Genomic DNA, 23,758 nt, shown 5'->3' on the forward strand with positions numbered 1-23,758 from the left:
GTAGAAACACTTGTAGATATAGGATAAGCTAACTGGTGACTTTTAGCACGTTGGCATGAGTCACAAATAGTTTCACAATTATGCTCACCAACAAACGAGAGCTTATTCTTTTTAAGAAATTTCTCAATCAAAGGAAAAGATGCATGCCCTAATCTATCGTGCCATCATGTTGAAGACACTTTGGTGACACCATAGGCTTGTTTATTCAATCTCCTAAGCTCCGGAATCAATGGGTAGAGCCCTCGAACGCATCTACCTCGATAGAGGATTTTCCTCGTGACCTGATCCTTGATCAAAAAGAAGAAAGGATGAAACTCAAGGAATACATGATTATCGAGAGCAATGCGATGAACGGAAAGGAGATTCTTTGATGCACTAGGGACATGCAAAAATTTACTGAGACGAATATTTTTGTGGGGAGTTTTTATTACTGAATGACCAATATGACTAATGCTCATACCTTCTCCATTGGCAGTATGGACTTGGTCTTGCCCATGATACTTCTCGCGCATGGTCACCCTCTCCAACTCCCCTGTGATGTGATCTGTCGTGCCGCTGTCCACGTACCAGTTCGTGTCGACGCCGTAGGAGCCGTCGGCTGCCCCAGCAACCTTCTCATCTTGGGAAGATTCTTCATCTTCTTTGTAGTGGTACCAGCAGTCCCGCGCGGTGTGGCCTGGCTTGCCACAGATTTGGCAGCGCGGGACGTCACAAGCAGCTCCTGGGCGGCCTCCTCTGCGACCCTTGATGCTGTTGTTGTAGGGCCGACGGCCGCCGTCGTTGCCGCTGCGTGGAAGAGGGTTGCCATCACCACCTGATGGCTTGCCCTTGGTGCGCTGCGGCCCATGGTAGCAGGATGAGCTGCCACCAGCGCGTCCGCCATGGCCACGGCCGCGAGAGGCCGCGTTAGCAAAGGATTTGAAGCCTCCACCGGATCCCGTCGTGCTGTAAAGGGCGAGACGTTGATCGAAGTTACTCATCTGGGCGTAGAGATCGTCGATGCTGATGGGCTCGGTGCGGGCTTCGTTGGCGGAGACAAGAGGTTGGTACTCCATGTCGAGGCCAGAGGTGATGTAGGAGATGAGCTCATCATCATCGATGGGTTTGCCGGCAGCTGCTAGCTCATCAGCCAGGGACCTCATGTGGGCGAAGTAGGCAGCCACCGACTGCGTCCCCTTCTGCGCCGTGGAGAGCGCGACTCTGATGTTTTTGACGCGCGCCCTGGACTGCGACGAGAACATGTGGGCAAGGGTTGCCCAGAGCTCGTGCGGCATAGCTTTAGATGTGACCTGCACAAGGACTTCCTTGGTGAGGTTATTGAGCAAGTATCCAAGTACCTGCTGCCCTTCTTTGAACCAGATCGGATGGAGACACTACTAGGAAAAGGGCTATAGATGGAAATGACACTAATGGCGCACCAGACAAGTGGTGCGCCATTAGTATATACTAATGGCGCACCACCTGTTGGTGCGCCATTAGTGTGGAAGACACTAATGGCGTACCAGGCACACGGTGCGCCACTAGTAACAAAATGTTTTTTTTTCATTTTTTCAAACATACTAATGACGCATCCGGGCAGAGTGCTCCATTAGTAGTTAGAACTACTAATGGCGCACCAGCCATAGAGTGTGCCACTACTGTATTATTATTTTTTACTTTTTTGCAAAACTACTAATGGCACTTCTTTTTTACTTTTTGATATCATGAATATTTTTAATTTCATGGGCACTTTTGGAATTCATGAATATTTTTTCAAATTTGATGATATTTTTTCATATTCCATATGAAAAAATATTGAATATTCATGAGGACACTCGATCTCGATCCCCCTCCCTCTCGATAGCTATCCCCCTCGACAGATCCCCCTCGCCGCCGAGCACCCCCCCCCCCGCACCCTCCCCCCGCTCCACCACCGCCGACGACCCCCCGCACCCTCCCCCGCTCCACCGCCGCCGATGAGCACCCCCCGCACCCTCCCCCGCTCCACCACCGCCGCCGTTGATATTTTCAAATAACAAATTTGATGATATTTTTTAAAAAATTATTACTGTTTTTATAAAAATATATTACTGTTTCATATTTATATTCATTTTTCAGAAAATAATAATAAAAAAGTGTAGACTACAATTATTGTTAAGCAACAATTATTACTGTTTTTATAAAAAAATATTACTATTTCATATTCATATTCATTTTTTTTAAATAATAATAATAATAAAGGGTAGACTACAATTGTTGTTAAACAACAATTATTACTGTTTTTATAAAAAAATATTACTGTTTCATATTCATATTCATTTTTTTTAAATAATAAAAAAATTATTACTTATGGCGCACGAGTGGCTAGTGCGCCATTGCTATCTAAAAAAAGAATACTTATGGCGCACTGTCCCGCTGGTGCGCCATTGCTATGAAAAAAAACATTGTAATGGCGCACCGCCTGGGGGTGCACCATTAGTAATCTTCCCCCATCCATACATTTCATCCCTCCCTCGTCCCTCCCTCTCGCCAGACTACTTCGTCCCTCTCCCTCCACCGCGCCGCCGCCGCCGCTGCCCCGACCCACTGCGCCGCAGCCGCCCACGCGCCCCCGCCGCCTCCCTCTCCCTTCTTCCCCCTCGAGCGCCGCCTCCCCCCCGAGCCCCGCCTCCCCCCCTCGAAATCCTAGAAACCGCCGGAGATTTGGAGCCTCGGAGCCGCCGGAGCCTCGGAGCCCCACGTCCACCAGGAGAGGAGGCCCCACGTCCAGCAGGAGAGGAGGCCCGCGACCTCCCCGCCGTCCAGCAGGAGAACAGGTTACGAATCCCTCTTCCCCTTGTCTCTTGCTGATTTTCTTCTTCATCTCCTCCAATCTCTGACGCGTTCTCTGTAGGGTTTCGTAGTAATTTCAAAAAAATTCCTACGCACACGCAAGATCATGTGATGCATAGCAACGAGAGGGGAGAGTGTTGTCTACGTACCCACGCAGACCGACTGCGGAAGCGTTGACGCAACGTAGAGGAAGTAGTCGTACGTCTTCACGATCCAACCGATCAAGTACCGAAACTACGGCACCTCCGAGTTCGAGCACACGTTCAGCTCGATGACGATCCCCGGACTCTGATCCAGGAAAGTGTCGGGGAAGAGTTCCGTCAGCACGACGGCGTGGTGACGATCTTGATGCACTACAGCAGCAGGGCTTCGCCTAAACTCCGCTACAGTATAATCGAGGAATATGGTGGCTGGGGGCACCGCACACGGCTAAGGAATAGATCACGTGGATCAACTTGTTGTGTCTTTGGTGCTAGCCCTGCCCCTCTATTTATATGTTGAGCCCCGGGGTCGAAACTTGGATCAAAAGCCTCCTCAAAGTCGGTTTTGCCCGAAAGGCAAGAGTCCCACTCGGACTCCAGGACCAAACGCCACAATCCTTGGCCTCATGGGCTTGACCCCTTGGCCTAACCATATCATCCAATATATGCATCTTTACGTCTCGACCATTTCAAGACTCCTCATCATGTCCCCGGTCTCATCCGGGACTCCGAACTCCTTCGGTACATCAAAACTCATAAACTCATAATATAACTGTCATCGAAACCTTAAGCGTGCGGACCCTACGGGTTCGAGAACAATGTAGACATGACCGAGACACGTCTACGGTAAATAACCAATAGCGGGACCTGGATGCCCATATTGGCTCCTACATATTCTATGAAGATCTTTATCGGTCAGACCGCATAACAACATACGATGTTCCCTTTGTCATCGGTATGTTACTTGCCCGAGATTCGATCGTCGGTATTCCTATATCTAGTTCAATCTCGTTACCGTCAAGTCTCTTTACTCGTTCTGTAATACATCATCCCGCAACTAACTCATTTAGTTGCAATGCTTGCAAGGCTTAAGTGATGTGCATTACCGAGAGGGCCAAGAGATACCTCTCCGACAATCGGAGTGACAAAACCTAATCTCGAAATACGGCAACCCAACATGTACCTTTGGAGACACCTGTAGTACTCCTTTATAATCACCCAGTTATGTTGTGACGTTTGGTAGTACCCAAAGTGTTCCTCCGGTAAACGGGAGTTGCATAATCTCATAGTTATAGGAACATGTATAAGTCATGAAGAAAGCAATAGCAACATACTAAACGATCGGGTGCTAAGCTAATGGAATGGGTCATGTCAATCAGATCATTCTCTTAATGATGTGATCCCGTTAATCAAATAACAACTCATTGTTCATGGTTAGGAAACATAACCATCTTTGATTAATGAGCTAGTCAAGTAGAGGCATACTAGTGACACTCTGTTTGTCTATGTATTCACACATGTATTATGTTTCCGGTTAATACAATTATAGTATGAATAATAAACATTTATCATGAAATAAGGAAATAAATAATAACTTTATTATTGCCTCTAGGGCATATTTCCTTCAGTCTCCCACTTGCACTAGAGTCAATAATCTAGATCACATCACCATGTGATTAACTTCGATAGTTCACATCATCATGTGATTAACACCCATAGTTCACATCGCCATGTGACCAATACCCAAAGGGTTTACTAGATTCAGTAATTTAGTTCACATTGCTATGTGATTAACACCCAAAGAGTACTAAGGTGTGATCATGTTTTGCTTGTGAGAGAATCTTAGTCAACGGGTCTGCCACATTCAGATCCGCATGTATTTTGCAAATTTCTATGTCAACAATGCTCTGCTTGGAGCTACTCTAGCTAATTGCTCCCACTTTCAATATGTATCTAGACCGAGACTTAGAGTCTTCTAGATCAGTGTCAAAAACTTGCATCGACGTAACCCTTTACGACGAACCTTTTTTGTCACGTCCATAATCGAGAAACATATCCTTATTTCACTAAGGATAATTCTGACCGCTGTCCAGTGATCTACTCCTAGATCACTATTGTACTCCCTTGCCAAATCAGTGCAGGGTATACAATAGATCTGGTACACAGGCTGACATACTTTATAGAACCTATGGCCAAGGCATAGGGAATGACTTTCATTCTCTTTCTATCTTCTGCCGTGGTCGGGCTTTGAGTCTTACTCAACTTCACACCTTGTAATACAGGCAAGAACTCTTTCTTTGACTGCTCCATTTTGAATTACTTCAAAATCTTGTCAAGGTATGTACTCATTGGAAAAACTTATCAAGTGTCTTGATCTATCTCTATAGATCTTGAAGCTCAATATGTAAGCAGCTTCACTGAAGTCTTTCTTTGAAAAACTCCTTTCAAACACTCCTTTATGCTTTACAGAATAATTCTACATTATTTCCGATCAACAATATGTCATTCACATATACTTATCAGAAATGTCGTAGTGCTCCCACTCACTTTCTTGCAAATACAGGCTTCACCGCAAGTCTGTATAAAACTATATGCTTTGATCAACTCATCAAAGCGTATATTCCAACTCCGAGATGCTTGCACCAGTTCACAGATGGATCGCTGGAGCTTGCACATTTTGTTAGTACCTTTCGGATTGACAAAACCTTCTAGTTGCATCGTATACAACTCTTCTTCAACAAATCCATTAAGGAATTCAGTTTTGTTTATCCATTTGCCAGATTTCATAAAATGCGGCAATTGCTAACATGATTCGGACAGACTTAAGCATAGATACGAGTGAGAATCTCTCATCATAGTCAACACCTTGAACTTGTCGAAAAACCTTTTGCGACAATTCTAGCTATGTAGATAATAACACTACTATCAGCGTCCGTCTTCCTCTTGAAGATCCATTTATTTTTATGGCTTCCCGATCATCGGGAAAATCCATCAAAGTCCATACTTTGTTCTCATACATGGATCATATCTCAGATTTCATGGCCTCAAACCATTTCGCGGAATCTGGGCTCATCATCGCTTCCTCATAGTTCGCAAGTTCGTCATGGTCTAGTAACATGACTTCCAGAACAGGATTACCGTACCACTCTGGTGCGGATCTTACTCTGGTTTACCTACGAGATTCGGTAGTAACTTGATCTGAAGTTACATGATCATCATCATTATCTTCCTCACTAATTGGTGTAGTAGTCACAAGAACAGATTTCTGTGATAAACTACTTTCCAATAAGGGAGAAGGTACAATTACCTTATCAAGTTTTCTACTTTCCTCCCACTCACTTCTTTCGAGAGAAACTCCTTCTCTAGAAAGTTCCCGAATTTAGCAATAAAAGTCTTGCCTTCGGATCTGTGATAGAAGGTGTATCCAATAGTTTCCTTTGGATATCCTATGAAGACACATTTCTCCGATTTGGGTTTGAGCTTATCAGGTTGAAACTTTTTCACATAAGCATTGCAACCTCAAACTTTAAGAAACAACAGCTTAGGTTTCTTGCCAAACCATAGTTCATACGGTGTCATCTCAACAGATTTAGATGGTGCCCTATTTAACGTGAATGCATCTGTCTCTAATGCATAACCCCAAAACGATAGTGGTAGATCGGTAAGAGACATCATAGATCGCACCATATCTAATAAAGTATGGTTATGACGTTCGGACACACCATTACATTGTGGTGTTCCAGGTGGCGTGAGTAGTGAAACTATTTCACATTGTTTTTAACTGAAAGCCAAACTCGTAACTCAAATACTCTTCTCTACGATCAGATCGTAGAAACTTTATTTTCTTGTTACGATGATTTTTCACTTCACTCTGAAATTCTTTGAACTTTTCAAATGTTTCAGACTTATGTTTCATCAAGTAGATATACTCATATCTGCTCAAATCATTTGTGAAGATCAAAAAATAATGATACCTATCGCGAGCCTCAATATTCATCGGACCACATACATCAGTATGTATGATTTCCAACAAATCTGTTGCTCGCTCCATTGTTCCGAAGAACGGAGTCTTAGTCATCTTGCCCATGAGGCATGGTTCGCAAGCATCAACTGATTCATAATCAAGTGATTCCAAAAGCCCATCAGCATGGAGTTTCTTCATGCGCTTTACACCAATATGACCTAAACGGCAGTGCCACAAATAAGTTGCACTATCATTATTAACTTTGCATCTTTTGGTTTCAATATTATGATTATGTGTATCACTACGATCGAGATCCAACAAAGTATTTTCATTGGGTGTGTAACCATATAAGATTTTATTCATGTAAACAGAACAACAATTTATTCTCTTAATTAAATGAATAACCATATTACAATAAACATGATCAAATCATATTCATGCTGAACGCAAACACCAAATAACACTTATTTACGTTCAACACTAATCCCAAAATTATAGGGAGTGTGCGATGATAATCATATCAATCTTGGAACCACTTCCAACACACATCGTCACTTCACCCTTAACTAGTCTCTGTTTATTCTGCAACTCCCGTTTAGAGTTACTAATCTTAGCAACTGAACTAGTATCAAATACTGAGGGGTTGCTATAAACACTAGTAAAGTACACATCAATAAGATGTATATCAAATATACTTATGTTCACTTTGCCATCCTTCTTATCCGCCAATCTCTTGGGGTAGTTCCGCTTCTAGTGACCAGTCCCTTTGCAGTAGAAGCACTTAGTCTCAGGCTTAGGACCAGACTTGGGCTTCTTCACTTGAGCAGCAACTTGCTTGCCGTTCTTCTTGAAGTTCCCCTTCTTCCCTTTGCCCTTTTCTTGAAACTAGTGGTCTTGTTAACCATCAACACTTGATATTTTTCTTGATTTCTACCTTCGTCGATTTCAGCATCACGAAGAGCTTGGGAATTATTTTTGTCATCCCTTGCATATTATAGTTCATCACGAAGTTCTACTAACTTGGTGATGGTGACTAGAGAATTCTGTCAATCACTATCTTATCTAGAAGATTAACTCCCCCTTGATTCAAGCGATTGTAGTACTCAGACAATCTGGGCACATGCTCACTAGTTGAGCGATTCTCCTCCATCTTTTAGCTATAGAACTTGTTGGACACTTCATATCTCTCAACTCAGGTATTTGCTTGAAATATTAACTTCAACTCCTGGAACATCTCATATGCTCCATGGCGTTCAAAACGTCTTTGAAGTCCCGATTCTAAGCCATTAAGCATGGTGCACTAAACTATCAAGTAGTCATCATATTGAGCTAGCCAAACATTCATAACGTCTGCATCTGCTCCTGCAATAGGTCTGTCACCTAGCGGTGCATCAAGGACATAATTCTTCTGTGCAGCAATGAGGATAAACCTCAGATTATGGATCCAATCCGCATCATTGCTACTAACATCTTTCAACACAATTTTCTCTAGGAACATATCAAAATAAACACAGGGAAGCAACAACGCGAGCTATTGATCTACAACATAATTTGCAAAATACTACCAGGACTAAGTTCATGATAAATTTAAGTTCAATTTAATCATATTACTTAAGAACTCTCACTTAGATAGACATCCCTCTAATCCTCTAAGTGATCACGTGATCCAAATCAACTAAACCATGTCCGATCATCACGTGAGATGGAGTAGTTTCATTGGTGAACATCACTATGTTGATCATATCTACTATATGATTCACGCTCGACCTTTCGGTCTCCGTGTTCCGAGGCCATATCTGTATATGCTTGGCTCGTCAAGTATAACCTGAGTATTCCGCGTGTGCAACTGTTTTGCACCCGTTGTATTTGAACGTAGAACCTATCACACCTGATCATCACGTGGTGTCTCAGCACGAAGAACTTTCGCAACGGTGCATACTCAGGGAGAACACTTCTTGATAATTAGTGAGAGATCATCTTATAATGCTACCGTCAATCAAAGCAAGATAAGATGCACAAAAGATAAACATCACATGCAATCAATATAAGTGATATGATATGGCCATCATCATCTTGTGCTTGTGATCTCCATCTTCGAAGCACCGTCGTGATCACCATCGTCACCGGCGCGACACCTTGATCTCCATCGTAGCATCGTTGTCATCTCGCCAATATTATGCTTCCACGACTATCGCTACCGCTTAGTGATAAAGTAAAGCATTACAACGCGATTGCATTGCATACAATAAAGCGACAACCATATGGCTCCTGCCAGTTGCCGATAACTCGGTTACAAAACATGATCATCTCATATAATAAAATTTAGCATCATGTCTTGACCATATCACATCACAACATGCCCTGCAAAAACAAGTTAGACATCCTCTACTTTGTTGTTGCAAGTTTTACGTGGCTGCTACGGGCTTAAGCAAGAACCAATCTTACCTACGCATCAAAACCACAACGATAGTTTGTCAAATAGACTCCGTTTTAACCTTCGCAAGGAACCGGGCGTAGCCACACTTGGTTCAACTAAAGTTGGAGAGACTGTCGCCCGCAAGCCACCTATGTGCAAAGCACGTCGGGGGAACCGGTCTCGCGTAAGCGTACGCGTAATGTTGGTCCGGATCGTCTCGTCCAACAATGCCGCCGAACCAAAGTATGACATGCTGGTAGGCAGTATGACTTATATCGCCCACAACTCACTTGTGTTCTACTCGTGCATATAACATCAACATAAATAACCTAGGCTCGGATGCCACTGTAGGGTTTCGTAGTAATTTCAAAAAAATTCCTACGCACACGCAAGATCATGTGATGCATAGCAACGAGAGGGGAGAGTGTTGTCTACGTACCCACGCAGACCGACTGCGGAAGCGTTGACCCAACGTAGAGGAAGTAGTCGTACGTCTTCACGATCCAACCGATCAAGTACCGAAACTATGGCACCTCCGAGTTCGAGCACACGTTCAGCTCGATGACGATCCCTGGATTCCGATCCAGCAAAGTGTCGGGGAAGAGTTCCGTCAGCACGACGGCGTGGTGATGATCTTGATTCACTACAGCAGCAGGGCTTCGCCTAAACTCCGCTACAGTATTATCGAGGAATATGATGGCTGGGGGCACCGCACACGGCTAAGGAATAGATCACGTGGATCAACTTGTTGTGTCTTTGGTGCTAGCCCTGCCCCTCTATTTATATGTTGAGCCCCGGGGTCGAAACTTGGAGCAAAAGCCTCCTCAAAGTCGGTTTTGCCCGAAAGGCAAGAGTCCCACTCGGACTCCAGGACCAAACGCCACAATCCTTGGCATCTGGCCCAGACGCCATGCGCCTCGGCGTCTGGCCCAGGGCCAGACGCCAGGGTCTCCGGCGTTTGGCCCCCTGGCCTCCGCAAAACTCCTTTTGCACCGACCTAAAGCCTCATGGGCTTGACCCCTTGGCCTAACCATATCATCCAATATATGAATCTTTACGTCTCGACCATTTCGAGACTCCTCGTCATGTCCCCGATCTCATCCGGGACTCCGAACTCCTTCGGTACATCAAAACTCATAAACTCATAATATAACTGTCATCGAAACCTTAAGCGTGCGGACCCTACGGGTTCGAGAACAATGTAGACATGACCGAGACACGTCTCCGGTCAATAACCAATAGCGGGACCTGGATGCCCATATTGGCTCCTACATATTCTACGAAGATCTTTATCGGTCAGACCGCATAACAACATACGTTGTTCCCTTTGTCATCGGTATGTTACTTGCCCGAGATTTGATCGTCGGTATTCCTATACCTAGTTCAATCTCGTCACCGTCAAGTCTCTTTACTCGTTCTGTAATACATCATCCCGCAACTAACTCATTTAGTTGCAATGCTTGCAAGGCTTAAGTGATGTGCATTACCGAGAGGGCCGAGAGATACCTCTCCGACAATCGGAGTGACAAAACCTAATCTCGAAATACGCCAACCCAACATGTACCTTTGGAGACACGTGTAGTACTCCTTTATAATCACCCAGTTACGTTGCGACGTTTGGTAGTACCCAAAGTGTTCCTCCGGTAAACGGGAGTTGCATAATCTCATAGTTATAGGAACATGTATAAGTCATGAAGAAAGCAATAGCAACATACTAAACGATCGGGTGCTAAGCTAATGGAATGGGTCATGTCAATCAGATCATTCTCTTAATGATTTGATCCCGTTAATCAAATAACAACTCATTGTTCATGGTTAGGAAACATAACCATCTTTGATTAATGAGCTAGTCAAGTAGAGGCATACTAGTGACACTCTGTTTGTCTATGTATTCACACATGTATTTTGTTTCCGGTTAATACAATTATAGCATGAATAATAAACATTTATCATGAAATAAGGAGACAAATAATAACTTTATTATTGCCTCTAGGGCATATTTCCTTCATTCTCATCTATAGTTGTGTTGTGTTGTTGTGTTGTCTGAAGGAAGGACTTGGTTCAACAGGATACAGAGAAGCTGCTACTGTGGGTTCGACTTGTTTGGATTTCGTTCCCCTGTCACCAAGGTGACCACTTGTCTCGCCTCTCTCCCCCTCTGTACAAGTTCATGGCTGTGGATTGCTATGGTCGATGCTTGTCTCAGCTGTATGCATTTGATTTCAGACTATATAGCTTGTATATGCAAAGTGCAAAAATTTCCGAGCAATGTTGTACTTTTACCTGCTAGTTTCTTTGGCATGGTTTTTATTCAAGTGAAACCAAACCTTGACAGTAACACATTTGCTTCTTATTGTACATGACTATGTTTATTGTGTTGAAACATCTGTCTGATCTAATTAGAATGTATATGTGAGTTAAATAGGTCTGATTTTTGTTTTACGGGGTGGTAGAGGCAGCATCCATGTATTTGGGTAGCTAGTGGTTGTTTTTTGCTGTGTTGCAGGAAAGGAGATAATGTTGGCTGAATGTGCTTAAGGAAGAAAAGTAAAAAAGTGATTGGAATCGCATGCCTAGAATGTTGTTCACTTATTGTCTTCATATTTAAAATCATCTGTTTTAAGTAAAGTAGGCTCTGAGAAAAAGCTAAACAGCACAAATATACTGCTCTTGGATCTATGATTTGATTATGTAGCATAACCAGCACAGAGTAAGTGAGAGACGAACATGAGGCTGCACATTTTTGTACCAATAGTTGCACAAACTTGGGGCTGCACAAATTTGGTGTTGCACAAACTTGCTCCTAGGCCAAGAGAGAGATTGAAATTGAGTACTCCTAGGCCAAGAGAGAGATTATGTTAAAAATTCAGTTAAGCAGGCATGTTACTCTTATTTTGAAGTAAAAATTCAGTTTAAAAGTCAGTTAAAAGTCCAGTTTTAGAGCTTGGCTCCTGATCTGAATACACATGATCTGCTTGTGCTTGTGACTGACATGGACACATGATTCTGACACACATGTATTCAGACACACATAGCATGTCTGAAACTCCTAGGAAATCATTTGCATATTGTCAACCGAGTATTTGTCATTCTGAAGAAAAATGCACTATATCATGTATTTGTCCATGGTTTATAGATGAAATTTGCCATGGTGCATATAGTAAAAACAATGCCATGGTCTGTAAAATACATTTGTCATGCTCCATGAAAGTAAATTGCCATGGTCCAAATGTAGCAGAAGTTTCAAGTAGTGTTTTGTTTCTGTGTTTGAATAGGCAGCAAACTTTCTATTCTTTCTGTGTTTGTACAGACTTGCTAAACTATTGATGATTTTTTGTTGGGTGACCTATTAGATCTGGAATGGAAGCTCACATAAGTTGAGCTGATTTTTGTTCATATGAAAGCAGAGGACTATATGGTCTGTGGCTGGGTTTTGTCTCCGATCATTGTGTCGTGATGAATTTGCAGGTACCCCGAGAGGCCCTTGAGTTTGCCGGAACGTCGATTAACTTCCGTTCCGGCAAATTCGGGTACTCCATATGTCCTATTTTCAGCAAAGGTCATGCTGAAATTTTCCGTGAATTTTAGCATGACTTTGCTAAAAATAGGACATATGGGGTACTTGCGACTAATGCAATGGCCGGGGTATCTTAGTACTTAGTTAAGTAGGATCAACTGCCCCGCCATTCTTGCTGCATTATACCATAGGTGGCAATAGAGCCAAGTGATTAGGCCCAACTTAGAATTCTCGTTAGCATCGATAAACCCTAGATGATAAACCCAACATAGGTGGCAATAGAGCCAAGTGATTAGTGCCAAGTGATTAGGTCCAACCTAGGGTGCCTCGGCATCGATAAACCCTAAATGATGAAAACTTAACTTCGCTTCTATTGGGTGCCTCGATGTCGATGAGAACCTAAATGATGTATGCTTAGGCTTTTAGGGTGCCTCGGCGTCGACAAAACCTAAATGATGAAAGCTTAGGCTTTTAGGGTGCCTCGACGTCGACAAACCCTAAATGATAAAACCTTGGCTTTTAGGGTGCCTCGGTGTCGATAAGAACCTAAATGATGAAAGCTTAGGCTTTTAGGGTGCCTTAGCGTCGACAAACCCTAAATGATAAAAGCTTAGCTTTTAGGATGCCTCGGTGTCGACAAACCCTAAATGATGTAGTTTTGAATTATGAACGTAGGATATGTCGTCATCATCATCGGACGATGAAAGTCTCCTGGCGGAGTGCGACTGGTGCCACGACGATCGAGGTCTGTGCGACATGCCTCACCTGGACGATGATCGGCGCTTCAGCATTAAGCTCGAGGAGACCTTCGAAGTTGAAACGGTACACAACAACGACAAGTGTTATTTTCATAATTAAGCATGACTTCAACTATTTCAACATGTAATTTTTCATCTTTTACAATTCGAGTATAGCTTATCCCATGCCATGCAAGACGCTATGTCTTGGAGAGGATGGATTTTGAAGACCATGAAATTTCTGAAACAAAGAAAATTCACCTAAGGACTCATCACGATGTGGACTTGAAGAAAATCTATATAATTCTGAGAGCGTAACCCATTTTAGTTGCAAAAATTGGGAAGCATTTTGCAAGATGTATGGTTTTGATGAGGGTATGCTTATCACCATGGATCTTGGTACGTAATCCTGACATCAACCAAGACAATATGGACATTTGGGTCCTTGTTGATACGCCTCCAGTTCTACCGCTATGTGAGTTTCTCAAACATAGTTATTGGCTAATTTATATTGTTTATTTCAAAATAGTTGACAGCTTATTTCCATTGACAGCTTATTTTTATTGTTCAAAGAATGTGCGGGAGATGGTAGACAAAACCCACTACACCGATGGCTCCGAATTAACAACTTACAAGGAGAAAAATCATCTGGTCGGATTTTGTACTGACATTGAGAATTACATTATCCACAATCAAACTCCTCAACATTATGGTAAATACGTGCCACTAGTGCATGTGTTCAACTACGGTAACTACCATAGAGATACCCTGGTAAGATTTTTACTATTACGACATCTGTGCATCTTTTGCATACTTCTAAAACTAGTACATCATTGCTAACTATGAAGTTATTACTATGTTTTTCAATAGATAATCCCAGAGAATTGTGTGCCTCATATGATGTATCCGAAAGGTAGTCTTAATGTTTTGAACATAGAGACAGGTCGTCCTACGAATCTCAACTGTCCATACGAGATTTCTAAAAGAAGTGGAGACATGAAAATCAAAGGATGGAAAAAAATGTATGGACAGTCGTAAGGAGCTTCTTAGAAGCAAAAGGAAGCGAAGCGCAAGAATTGGAGACATGATGTTCTCCATTCTCCATAATGGAGAGTCAGGATTTATATTGTTTTATGCTATTTTAGCTTAAATAGGGTATTTAGGTCCTGCCTAATACTGATGATCATGTGCTAAGAACAATTAAGTAGGGTTGGTTCGATGACTATCAAGATGATGATCGTATGACTTGTTATAATACTGAATAATGAGTAGAAGTTGTATGATGATGATTAGTAGGACTTGTTAGGATTAGTATTACTTCCGACAAACTCGATACTCGCGGTCTCGAGACTTGTAATGTTTTATCTTTGTTCGGTATTTTGAATTCGGAGACTAATATAATGAATTGTATTCGGAGACTAATCTTCTATTGTATTCGATGAATCTGCTGTTGCTGTGTGCTACTGTCTATATTCTGTCAAATAATATATTTTGTAACCTGTGCAAAAATCAGAAAAGTAAAAAAAAACTAATATTCATACTAATGACGCATCACTATAGAGTGCGCCATTAGTATGCCAAGTATACTAATGGCGCATCCATCCGCAGTGCGCCATTAGTGTGCCAAAGCACATGGTTAAATATGGCCCTGGGAGGCATACTAATGGCGCACTGGGTGGTGCGCCATTAATAATAAATATTAGTGGCGTGATACTAATGGCGCATCAGTGATACGCCATTAGTAGGCAAAACTGGTGCGCCATTAGTAGGCATTTTCCTAGTAGTGAGAGGGTTGGGTGTTTCCTCCTCTTTCCCGTCATTGTCCTTCGTGATGATGAACTTGGCGGGCTCCGGCATCGTCCCATCGACGTAGCCGAAGTAACCCGCACCTCTCAGCTGCGGCGTCACCTGGGCACACCACAGAACGTAGTTGGTGCGGGTAAGCTTCTCAGCGACCTGCCCATGGAGGCGGTCTGAACGGAGCTTGAGGAGGACGACATGGCTGGGGGTAGGTTTTGCTAGATGTAGTGGATAGAGGAGGCTCTGATACCATGTAAACGAGCGGAGAACGTCGTACCTCGTTGAAGGCGACGGTTGCGTGTTATATAGGCAGGGGCATCTCCCTGATAAGCATACAAAGTTGTTGGGATTACATCTTGAGAAACAAGGAAGATCTAGAGAGATAGAGAGATAAGAAGTTACAACAAGATAAACTCTATCTATCTAGCCGGGCCAGGTTCGGCCGGTGCGCCCTATGGGCCTATTGCAATATGTTTAACAGCTGTGATGCATGCAGAATCAAGCCGCAGAGGTCTTGTGCACCTGATGAACAGCACACAGGGGGATGGCAGCGTGCAGCTAGTCATCTATACAGAGGCTGCAATTCTCACGGAGTTCAAGCGTTTGTTTTATGCCAAGTTCGACGATATACTGCATTCCAAGTTCTAGTTGGCCGGCTAGTGTCCCATGCACTTCCATTTTATTTCTTTGAACATCTCCAATCGTATGTGCCTTAGTTGTTTTTGTCTAAGTGTGTGTCGAGGACTCGAGGTTCAGTTAGTCCAGATCTAATAATGTGTATGTTTTTTAGTGTATTGGAGACAGGCATGGACAATTGTGTAGCTAAGGCAGATAAGCAGCAAAATATCGCATTTCACAAGCATGTTTTTACATGTAACCGATCAGTAGTCTCGAATCCTAAAAAGGAACATATATCAATTTGATATAGATCAGCAATCTCGAACCCTCAAGATATTATGATTGCATCAATACTTTTTCTTTAGATGAGACCAGAACCGGACCAAATTGAAGGTAAACAGAAGTAGTTGGTGCCGATACCAAACTTCACCGTTTTCCTTCTTTCCCTTACGAAAAAGGGTTTTCCCCGCTTTATATATAAAGCACCATCACCGAACAAGTTAAAACTGGCCGATACAAACACGCACGCGCGCGCACACACACACGCCCACACACACCAAAGGCTGGATACAAGGGCGCTGAAAACGGCAACACCACCCCAACAAACACCTAGTAAATACCAGATGGAACACTAAGCACTACTACGGAGTCGTCACGGTCTCATGTTGGTGGAAATAGAACACATGGTTTGGTGGCCCATCTCCATCTGAATCATTTGATAACTTTAGTGCAACAAGTTGTCACCTACGTACATATACGAAAAGCTTGAATGTGTTACAAGTTGACTTGAAGAATGTCCCTTTCTCTCGGATCACGATGTCCCCTTCCCTTGTCTTTTCTCTACCTCACAGCGAATCTCGTTCTCTAAAAGAAATACACAGTTTGAACCACAGGCAATGGAGACAGGGATCGGTGGAACAAGAGACTCATTGCTTAGTGCTCACCGATCTGCTTCCGTACTTGTAGGACCAGGAGGTCGCGCGAATGTTGCTTACTTGCCTGCCTTAAACATGCACACTGGGAGGGCGTATGATCGTGCTTCTGTAGTCCTGCTAAGAGATGAGTTCATGAGTGAGCATAACGACCAAGGACAGGATCGACGCTTCCACAAAGAACCTGTTGCAAGTTGGAAGAGAAAGATCATGATTCATAAGTATCTGCACACATGGGGGCACCTCATCCGACACCATGCACTACTTTGTGCAAGTAGCCAAGCAGGACGATGACAGCAGCGGCGGCGGCAAAGGTCACGTAGCATGGTACTGAAGTACGTGGCAGTGGCACTGGCTGCGGATGAAAACAATGATTCTCACCATGCATGTGAAAATTAGCTCGGTATCTGTCCTTCGTTGACATATGTGAACCGAATCCTTCACAAAACACATACTTAGGCATAACTTATATGACATCCCATTTGTTATAGATGCAACCGATATGACCAGAAAAATAACACTTCAAAAGGTGGATTTAAGCAAAACACTAGCAGCTAATTGGCCAATTAAACACGTTTGCTCCAACTTAATTAGCACTACACTTTTTCGTACCGACCATCTCAGACTGAGTTTGTAACAGAGTTAACCAGGATCAACATGTGTTCAGTAATACCCTATCAACCAACATGCATGTGTACCAAAAACTCCCTTCAGACCAACGCAAAATTAGGTATAGCTACAACAGTTTCAGCTAGCCGTGAGCTAATGGTTCATATTCTTCTCAGGCACTTCGTCTGCCTATCCAGCTTCGTATGCTTCCTTAGCCTGCTCAACCAATGATTTCAGTAGTTCTTTTTTCGAGGTCCTAACATCATGGGCTTTCACCATAGCCTTGTAGACTCGCAAGTAAGCATCCTTATTCAGCTCAACTTCATATACATCTGCATCATTCACCAACCTTAATACCTCATCTTTTGAAATCTGAAAAAATGGTTTGGATTTAGTGACAAGTTTGTAAGAAATGGGAACAAACAAAATATTATACAGCTGGGAATATATTCATAAGTAATATGTACAATTTACCTCACAGGAATCGCCAAATTCAGGCCACCATATCATCTTCAAAGCTGTTACAATTTTCAGTAAGCTCCAACCCTCACACTTGATGCGAGACACATAAGCATGGCAGAGGGAGTAGTTAATTAATATAAGAGCTATAAAGCTATAAAGCAAAAAAGCATGGCAACTACTCCCTCCGTAAACTAATATAAGAGCGTATAAATGATACAAGCTATATATCATATAAGAGCGTTTAGATCACTATTTTAGTGATCTAAATGCTCTTATATTGATTTACAGAGAGAGTAGTTAATTAACTCACCATCTCTGGTTTGACCTTACAGCCATAACGACGCATGACATTTAGCAGTCCTAGACTCATCGGGAGGCGGTCCTCTCTAGCCAGCTGTGATTTCTCTCCAGGCAACCTTCCATGAAATTCTGAACCCCCCACATTAACTCCATCACGGCTATAGTATACAGGCACGGTATTTTCTGGAGGAAGTCACAGCAAAATGGCGATCAGGGTTGTACAATAAGTATAGGAAAACCAGCAACTTATACTCAACAATCTCTCTTAATGATCTTTTTATATTCAGGATTTCCAACAGCAATTTTCTGCCGAGGGAAGCGGCAATTCTTGATCATCTTAGTAAGCCTTTTGTCAACGCTAGTATTTTGATTAATGACGCTAGACTTGTCCTCAATAGTTCGAAACTCTTGCATCCAAACACTCTGATGAAGAAATAAACACCGAAGGAAGGGAAATAACAATCCGAAGCAGGGAACTGAAGGAAAGGTGGGGGCACTAACACGATTGGCCAACCAAATGTCAGCGAAGCTAACCCATATGTCCTGGAGGAGACAAGGATGAAACACAAAATTAGGTAAATGACATACACAGCAAGTGAAAGCGAAGCAAGCAGATCGATATCATTAACTAAGCAGATCGATATCATTAAGTCATAATAAAAATTCTTCTATTTGGTTAGGTGAGTCCCACCACGGGTAGGATCTCTCGGGAGGAGGTTGCGTTTGGAGGGGTTCCGGATCCGGTTTCTGAGGGGCGACGGTTGAGCTGCCGTCTCCAGAATCATCCAGAGATTGACGACATTCAGAAGCGGTGCGCCATGAGGGCGGCCAAACTTCATGACGTTGAGGTCACTACTGGTATGTCGGTTAATACATCTAATTCCATTTTGCATTTTTCTAATATTGAGATTATTAATAATGCAAACCAATTAGGAGTTTCACTAGGTAGTAATGATAGTGAAATTTCAAATTCTGTTAATAATCTCCTGGATTCAGAGGCTGAGCGGGCTTTAGAGATGATTCGTAACTTAGTAGCGGTTAAGCCCATGAGTGATTCCGACTTTGATGCTTTGGGGGTCAGGGTGCTCGATAATTTTTGTGCGGATCTTATACCTCCCCTACCTGAGTCGGGGGAGGAGGAGGATACATCTGAGCATGTCGTGGTTAGACCTTCTGAGACTGGTTGTAAAGACCGGCTAGAGAGTCAAAACATTCCTAAACGCAAATGGAAGCGGAAGGTTTACCGGGTGTCGCAGTGCGTAGGAGTGCTAGGATTCGTACGGAAAAAAATTCCATGATGAATTATGAAAGGAATCTTTTGGAATAGCAGAGGTATGAAAGACTTGGCTAAAAGAAGGTTTCTTGCAGAAGCGTCTATCGAGTATAGGTTAGATTTTATCGCTTTGTCGGAAACTGGCAGAGATAATTTTGCGCCACAATTTCTGAATACTGTGCCGGGAGGTATTGATTTTGCCTGGCACTATCTGCCACCAAGAGGGAGATCTGTTGGGATCTTACTCGGAGTTAGATGCGATTCGCTCAAAGTTTGAAGAGTGGTAATGGGAGATTTTGCAGTTAAGTTTCGAGTGCGGTCGAAGGCAGATGGGTTCAATTGGGCTCTGGTGGCGGTATATGGTGTCGCACAACCCGAACTCAAACCCGAGTTCTTGGCTGATCTGGTTAGGATTTGCGGCTCTAAGAAGCTTCCTATCCTGGTGGGGGTGATTTCAACATCATTAGAAGGCGTGAGGAGAAGAGCAATGATAACTTTGACGGCAGATGGTCGTTCATGTTTAATACTATCATTGAAAGCTTGTATTTGAGAGAGATTGAGCTTTCGGGAAGAAAATTCACCTGGACTAACACGTTGCCAAATCCAACGTTAGAAAAGTTGGATCGAGTGTTGGCTAGCGTCGAATGGGAACAGAAGTTTCCCTTTGTAACAGTTCAGGCTCTTTCCCGTGGAATTTCTGACCACACACCTTTATTTCTGGACTCTGGTGAGGCCACCCACTTGGGAAATAAAAATTCGTTCACGTTCGAGCTTTCTTGGTTTGAACGAGACGGCTTCTTTGATCTCGTAGCCAGAGAGTGGGCTAAGGATGTAGGAGGTAGGACCGCGCTTGAGCGCTGGCAGAATAAGATTAGGCACTTGAGAAATTTCCTGTGTGGGTGGGCTAAGCATCTTAGCGGGATTTATAAGGTCGAAAAGGAACGACTCATTTCCCTTATTCGGTCCTTAGATGTAGAAGCAGAAACCACAGTTCTGCCGGCCTCGGAGTTTCAGGCCAAGCTTGACGCAGAGATGAGGCTGAAAGAGCTTCTTCGTGAAGAGGAACTGAAGTGGGCGTTGCGGGCCAAGGTCCGACGAGTAGTCCAGGGGGACGCAAACACTCAATTCTTTCACATGATCGCTAATGGTAAACACAGAAAGGAGAGAATCTTTCAGCTTGAACAAGATGCAGGAACGATTTTAGGACAGGAGAACCTAAAATTATACATTACCAAGTATTACAAGCAGTTGTTTGGACCTCCAGAGGATAACTGTGTTTCTCTGGATGAGTCCAGGATTGAGGATGTTTCTCAACTAACTGCAGTGGAGAATGATATTTTGGCTACTCCTTTTACTGAGAAAGAAGTGTTTGAGGCCATATCGCAGATGAAAAATAATAAGGCTCTCGGCCCGGATGAATCTCCGGCTGAAATCTATAAGAAGTGTTGGCATATTATTAAGGGGGATCTGTTGTCTTTGTTCAATGATCTATTCTCTGGACAGCTTCAGCTTTTTCAACTGAATTTTGGAACGATAACGTTGCTTCCTAAGAAAACAGAGGCTGTGGGAATTGAGCAATTCAGGCCCATCTGTCTTCTTAATGTTAGTTTCAAAAAATTTACCAAGGTCGGGACTAATAGGCTCACACAGATTGCGCATGCTGTGGTGCAGCCTACCCAAACTGCTTTCAAGCCGGACAGGAGCATCCTCGAAGGGGTTGTGGTCCTTCATAAAACGCTCCATGAGATTAACACGAAAAAACTAGATGGAGTTGTTTTCAAGGTGAATTTCGAGAAAGCGTATGATAAAGTCAAATGGCCTTTCCTTCAACAGGCCTTACGCATGAAGGGTTTTGATGAAGCTTGGCGACGCCAGGTAGAATCTTTCACGCAAAAAGGGAGTGTTGGAATTAAAGTGAATGACGACATAGATCATTATTTCCAGACGCACAAGGGCCTGAGACAAGGTGATCCAATATCTCCTATTCTGTTCAACATTGTGGTTGACATGTTGGCAATTCTGATAGGAAGGGCAAAGGAGGCCGGTCAGGTGGGTGGCTTGGTGCCTCATCTAGTTGATGGTGATGTGTCCATCCTGCAGTATGCTGATGATACAATCATCTTTATGGAGCACGACTTGGCAAAAGCGAGAAATATGAAGTTGCTCTTATGCTTATTTGAACAATTGACCGGATTGAAGATCAATTTTCATAAAAGCGAGTTGTTATGCTTTCGTAGAGTCAATGAGGAACAAGAGGCCTATAGGCAATTGTTTGGATGCGAATTGGGGGCATTACCTTTCACGTATTTAGGTATACCCATTCACCATCGTAAGCTGACAAACAGAGAATGGAAGTGCATCGAGGATCAGTTTGAGAAGAAACTGAGTTACTGGAAGGGCAAACTCATGTCATATGGAGGCCGACTGGTTCTTATTAATTCGGTGCTCACAAGTATGCCTATGTTTATCTTATCTTTCTTTGAAGTCCCAATTGGTGTTAGGAAAAGGCTGGACTTCTATCGATAACGGTTCTTCTGGCAGAGTGATGAACTAAAGAGAAAATACCGACTCACCAAATGGGATATCATCTGTCGACCAAAGGACCAGGGGGGCCTTGGTATCGAGAATCTTGAAGTCAAGAACAGATGTCTTCTCAGTAAGTGGTTGTATAAACTATCAGTTGAGACTGAGGCCACGTGGGCGCAGATTCTCCGTAATAAGTATCTGCAGTCCAAGACGTTGTCCCAGGCGACAGTGAGACCGACGGACTCGCCGTTTTGGAAGGGGCTTATGAGAGTCAAAGTTGTCTTCTTTAATAGAACAAAGTTTATAGTCGGTAATGGAAACACCACTCGCTTTTGGGAGGATACTTGGCTTGGTGAAACGTCGTTGGCGCTTCAGTATCCGTCCCTGTATCGTATTGTTCCACGTCGTGATGTTCTTGTTGCAACGATTATGCAGTCCATTCCCCTCAATATTCAGTTTAGGAGGGCGCTTGTTGGTAACCGGTGGGAAGCATGGCTTCATTCGGTGAGTAGACTGATGGAGGTTCAGCTATCTCATCAGCCCGATCAGTTGTGTTGGAAGCTCACTAGGTCTGGAGAGTTCACAGTTAAGTCGATGTATATCGATGTCATTAACTCTAGTGTCATTCCTAGTTCCAAAGAGGTTTGGAAAGTTAAAGTTCCTTTGAAAATTAAAGTGTTTATGTGGTTTGTACATAAACAAGTCATTTTAACAAAGGATAATTTGGTTAAGCGCAACTGGACAGGACTACTAGGTGTAGTTTCTGTGATCGGGATGAAACTATCAAGCACCCCTTTTTTGACTGCCCGTTGGCAAGAGTTTTGTGGCACACGGTGCATATTGCCTTTAACATTACTCCTCTAAATTCGGTCAGTATGTTATTTGGAACGTGGCTTGTTGGGATAGAGCCCGTAACAGCTAGACACATTCGTGTAGGAGTATGTGCTTTGTTGTGGGAAATTTGGAATTGCAGAAATGATTTGGCTTTTAACAGAACAAGAAATATTCATTTTTTCCAGGTTTTATTCCAAGCTACCGCGTTGATCCATATGTGGTCGTTACTCATTCCGACGGAGGGCAGGGAGCGTTTGGTTACTGGATCTGTCCGGTGGGAGATGGTAGTGTGGGATATCTTCAACTGGTTTGGATGGCGGTCATGTAATAGGATAGGCAATTAGTTTACCTATCTTTGTTATGCCAGCCGGTTGTGGCTTTTGGGCCTTTTGTTTCTTGGCGTTGTGGCTCTTTGTGAGCTTGCCATTATTTTGTTTTCAGACTACAAGACCTTGTTAAACTTCTTTATTTATATATAAATATGGCCGTGTGCATCGTTCTAATGCAAAGGCCGGGGAGTCCCCTTTTTCGAAAAAAAGGCATGGTGGCCTTTCCTAAAGAAAAGTTAGTAATTTTCAGAGTAATTCGGCTCATTGGGCTCATGGGAATACAACTTGGTGATCTACCTGACCATATAAACGTATAATTTCAGTTGGGTTGTGCTAATGTGAGTGCGTTGTTTATAAAAAATGACAAGAAATCTGGTATAATTTCATTGCATGTCTCATAGATCAAGTAATGTTCGGTCCAAAATAGATACAAGACACACACATTTTTTAACGGTGCTATGTACCAGGTTACACCAGCATACCAGAAGTCCGGCCTACCAGGCCAGCCTCAAGGCGGTAGACCTCCTCAAGACGGCACTAGCATCTTGTACCCCAAGACCTGTATCTAGTATTTTTTGGACGAGAAGAGACCTTTATTAAACTGAAACAATAGTTACATCGTTTGTGAGGAGGGTCAAACCAATCCCGA

At 43.1% G+C, this 23,758-nt stretch overlaps 1 pseudogene; it reads right to left on the reverse strand.

Annotated features, from left to right (window-relative positions):
- Window positions 1-964: 964 nt before the first annotated feature.
- Window positions 965-1,103, reverse strand: LOC123132794 (uncharacterized; annotated as a pseudogene).
- Between the last annotated feature and the right edge of the window lie 22,655 nt (window positions 1,104-23,758).

This window comes from Triticum aestivum, chromosome 6A, assembly GCF_018294505.1.
Source record: "Triticum aestivum cultivar Chinese Spring chromosome 6A, IWGSC CS RefSeq v2.1, whole genome shotgun sequence".
Lineage (NCBI taxonomy): Eukaryota > Viridiplantae > Streptophyta > Magnoliopsida > Poales > Poaceae > Triticum > Triticum aestivum.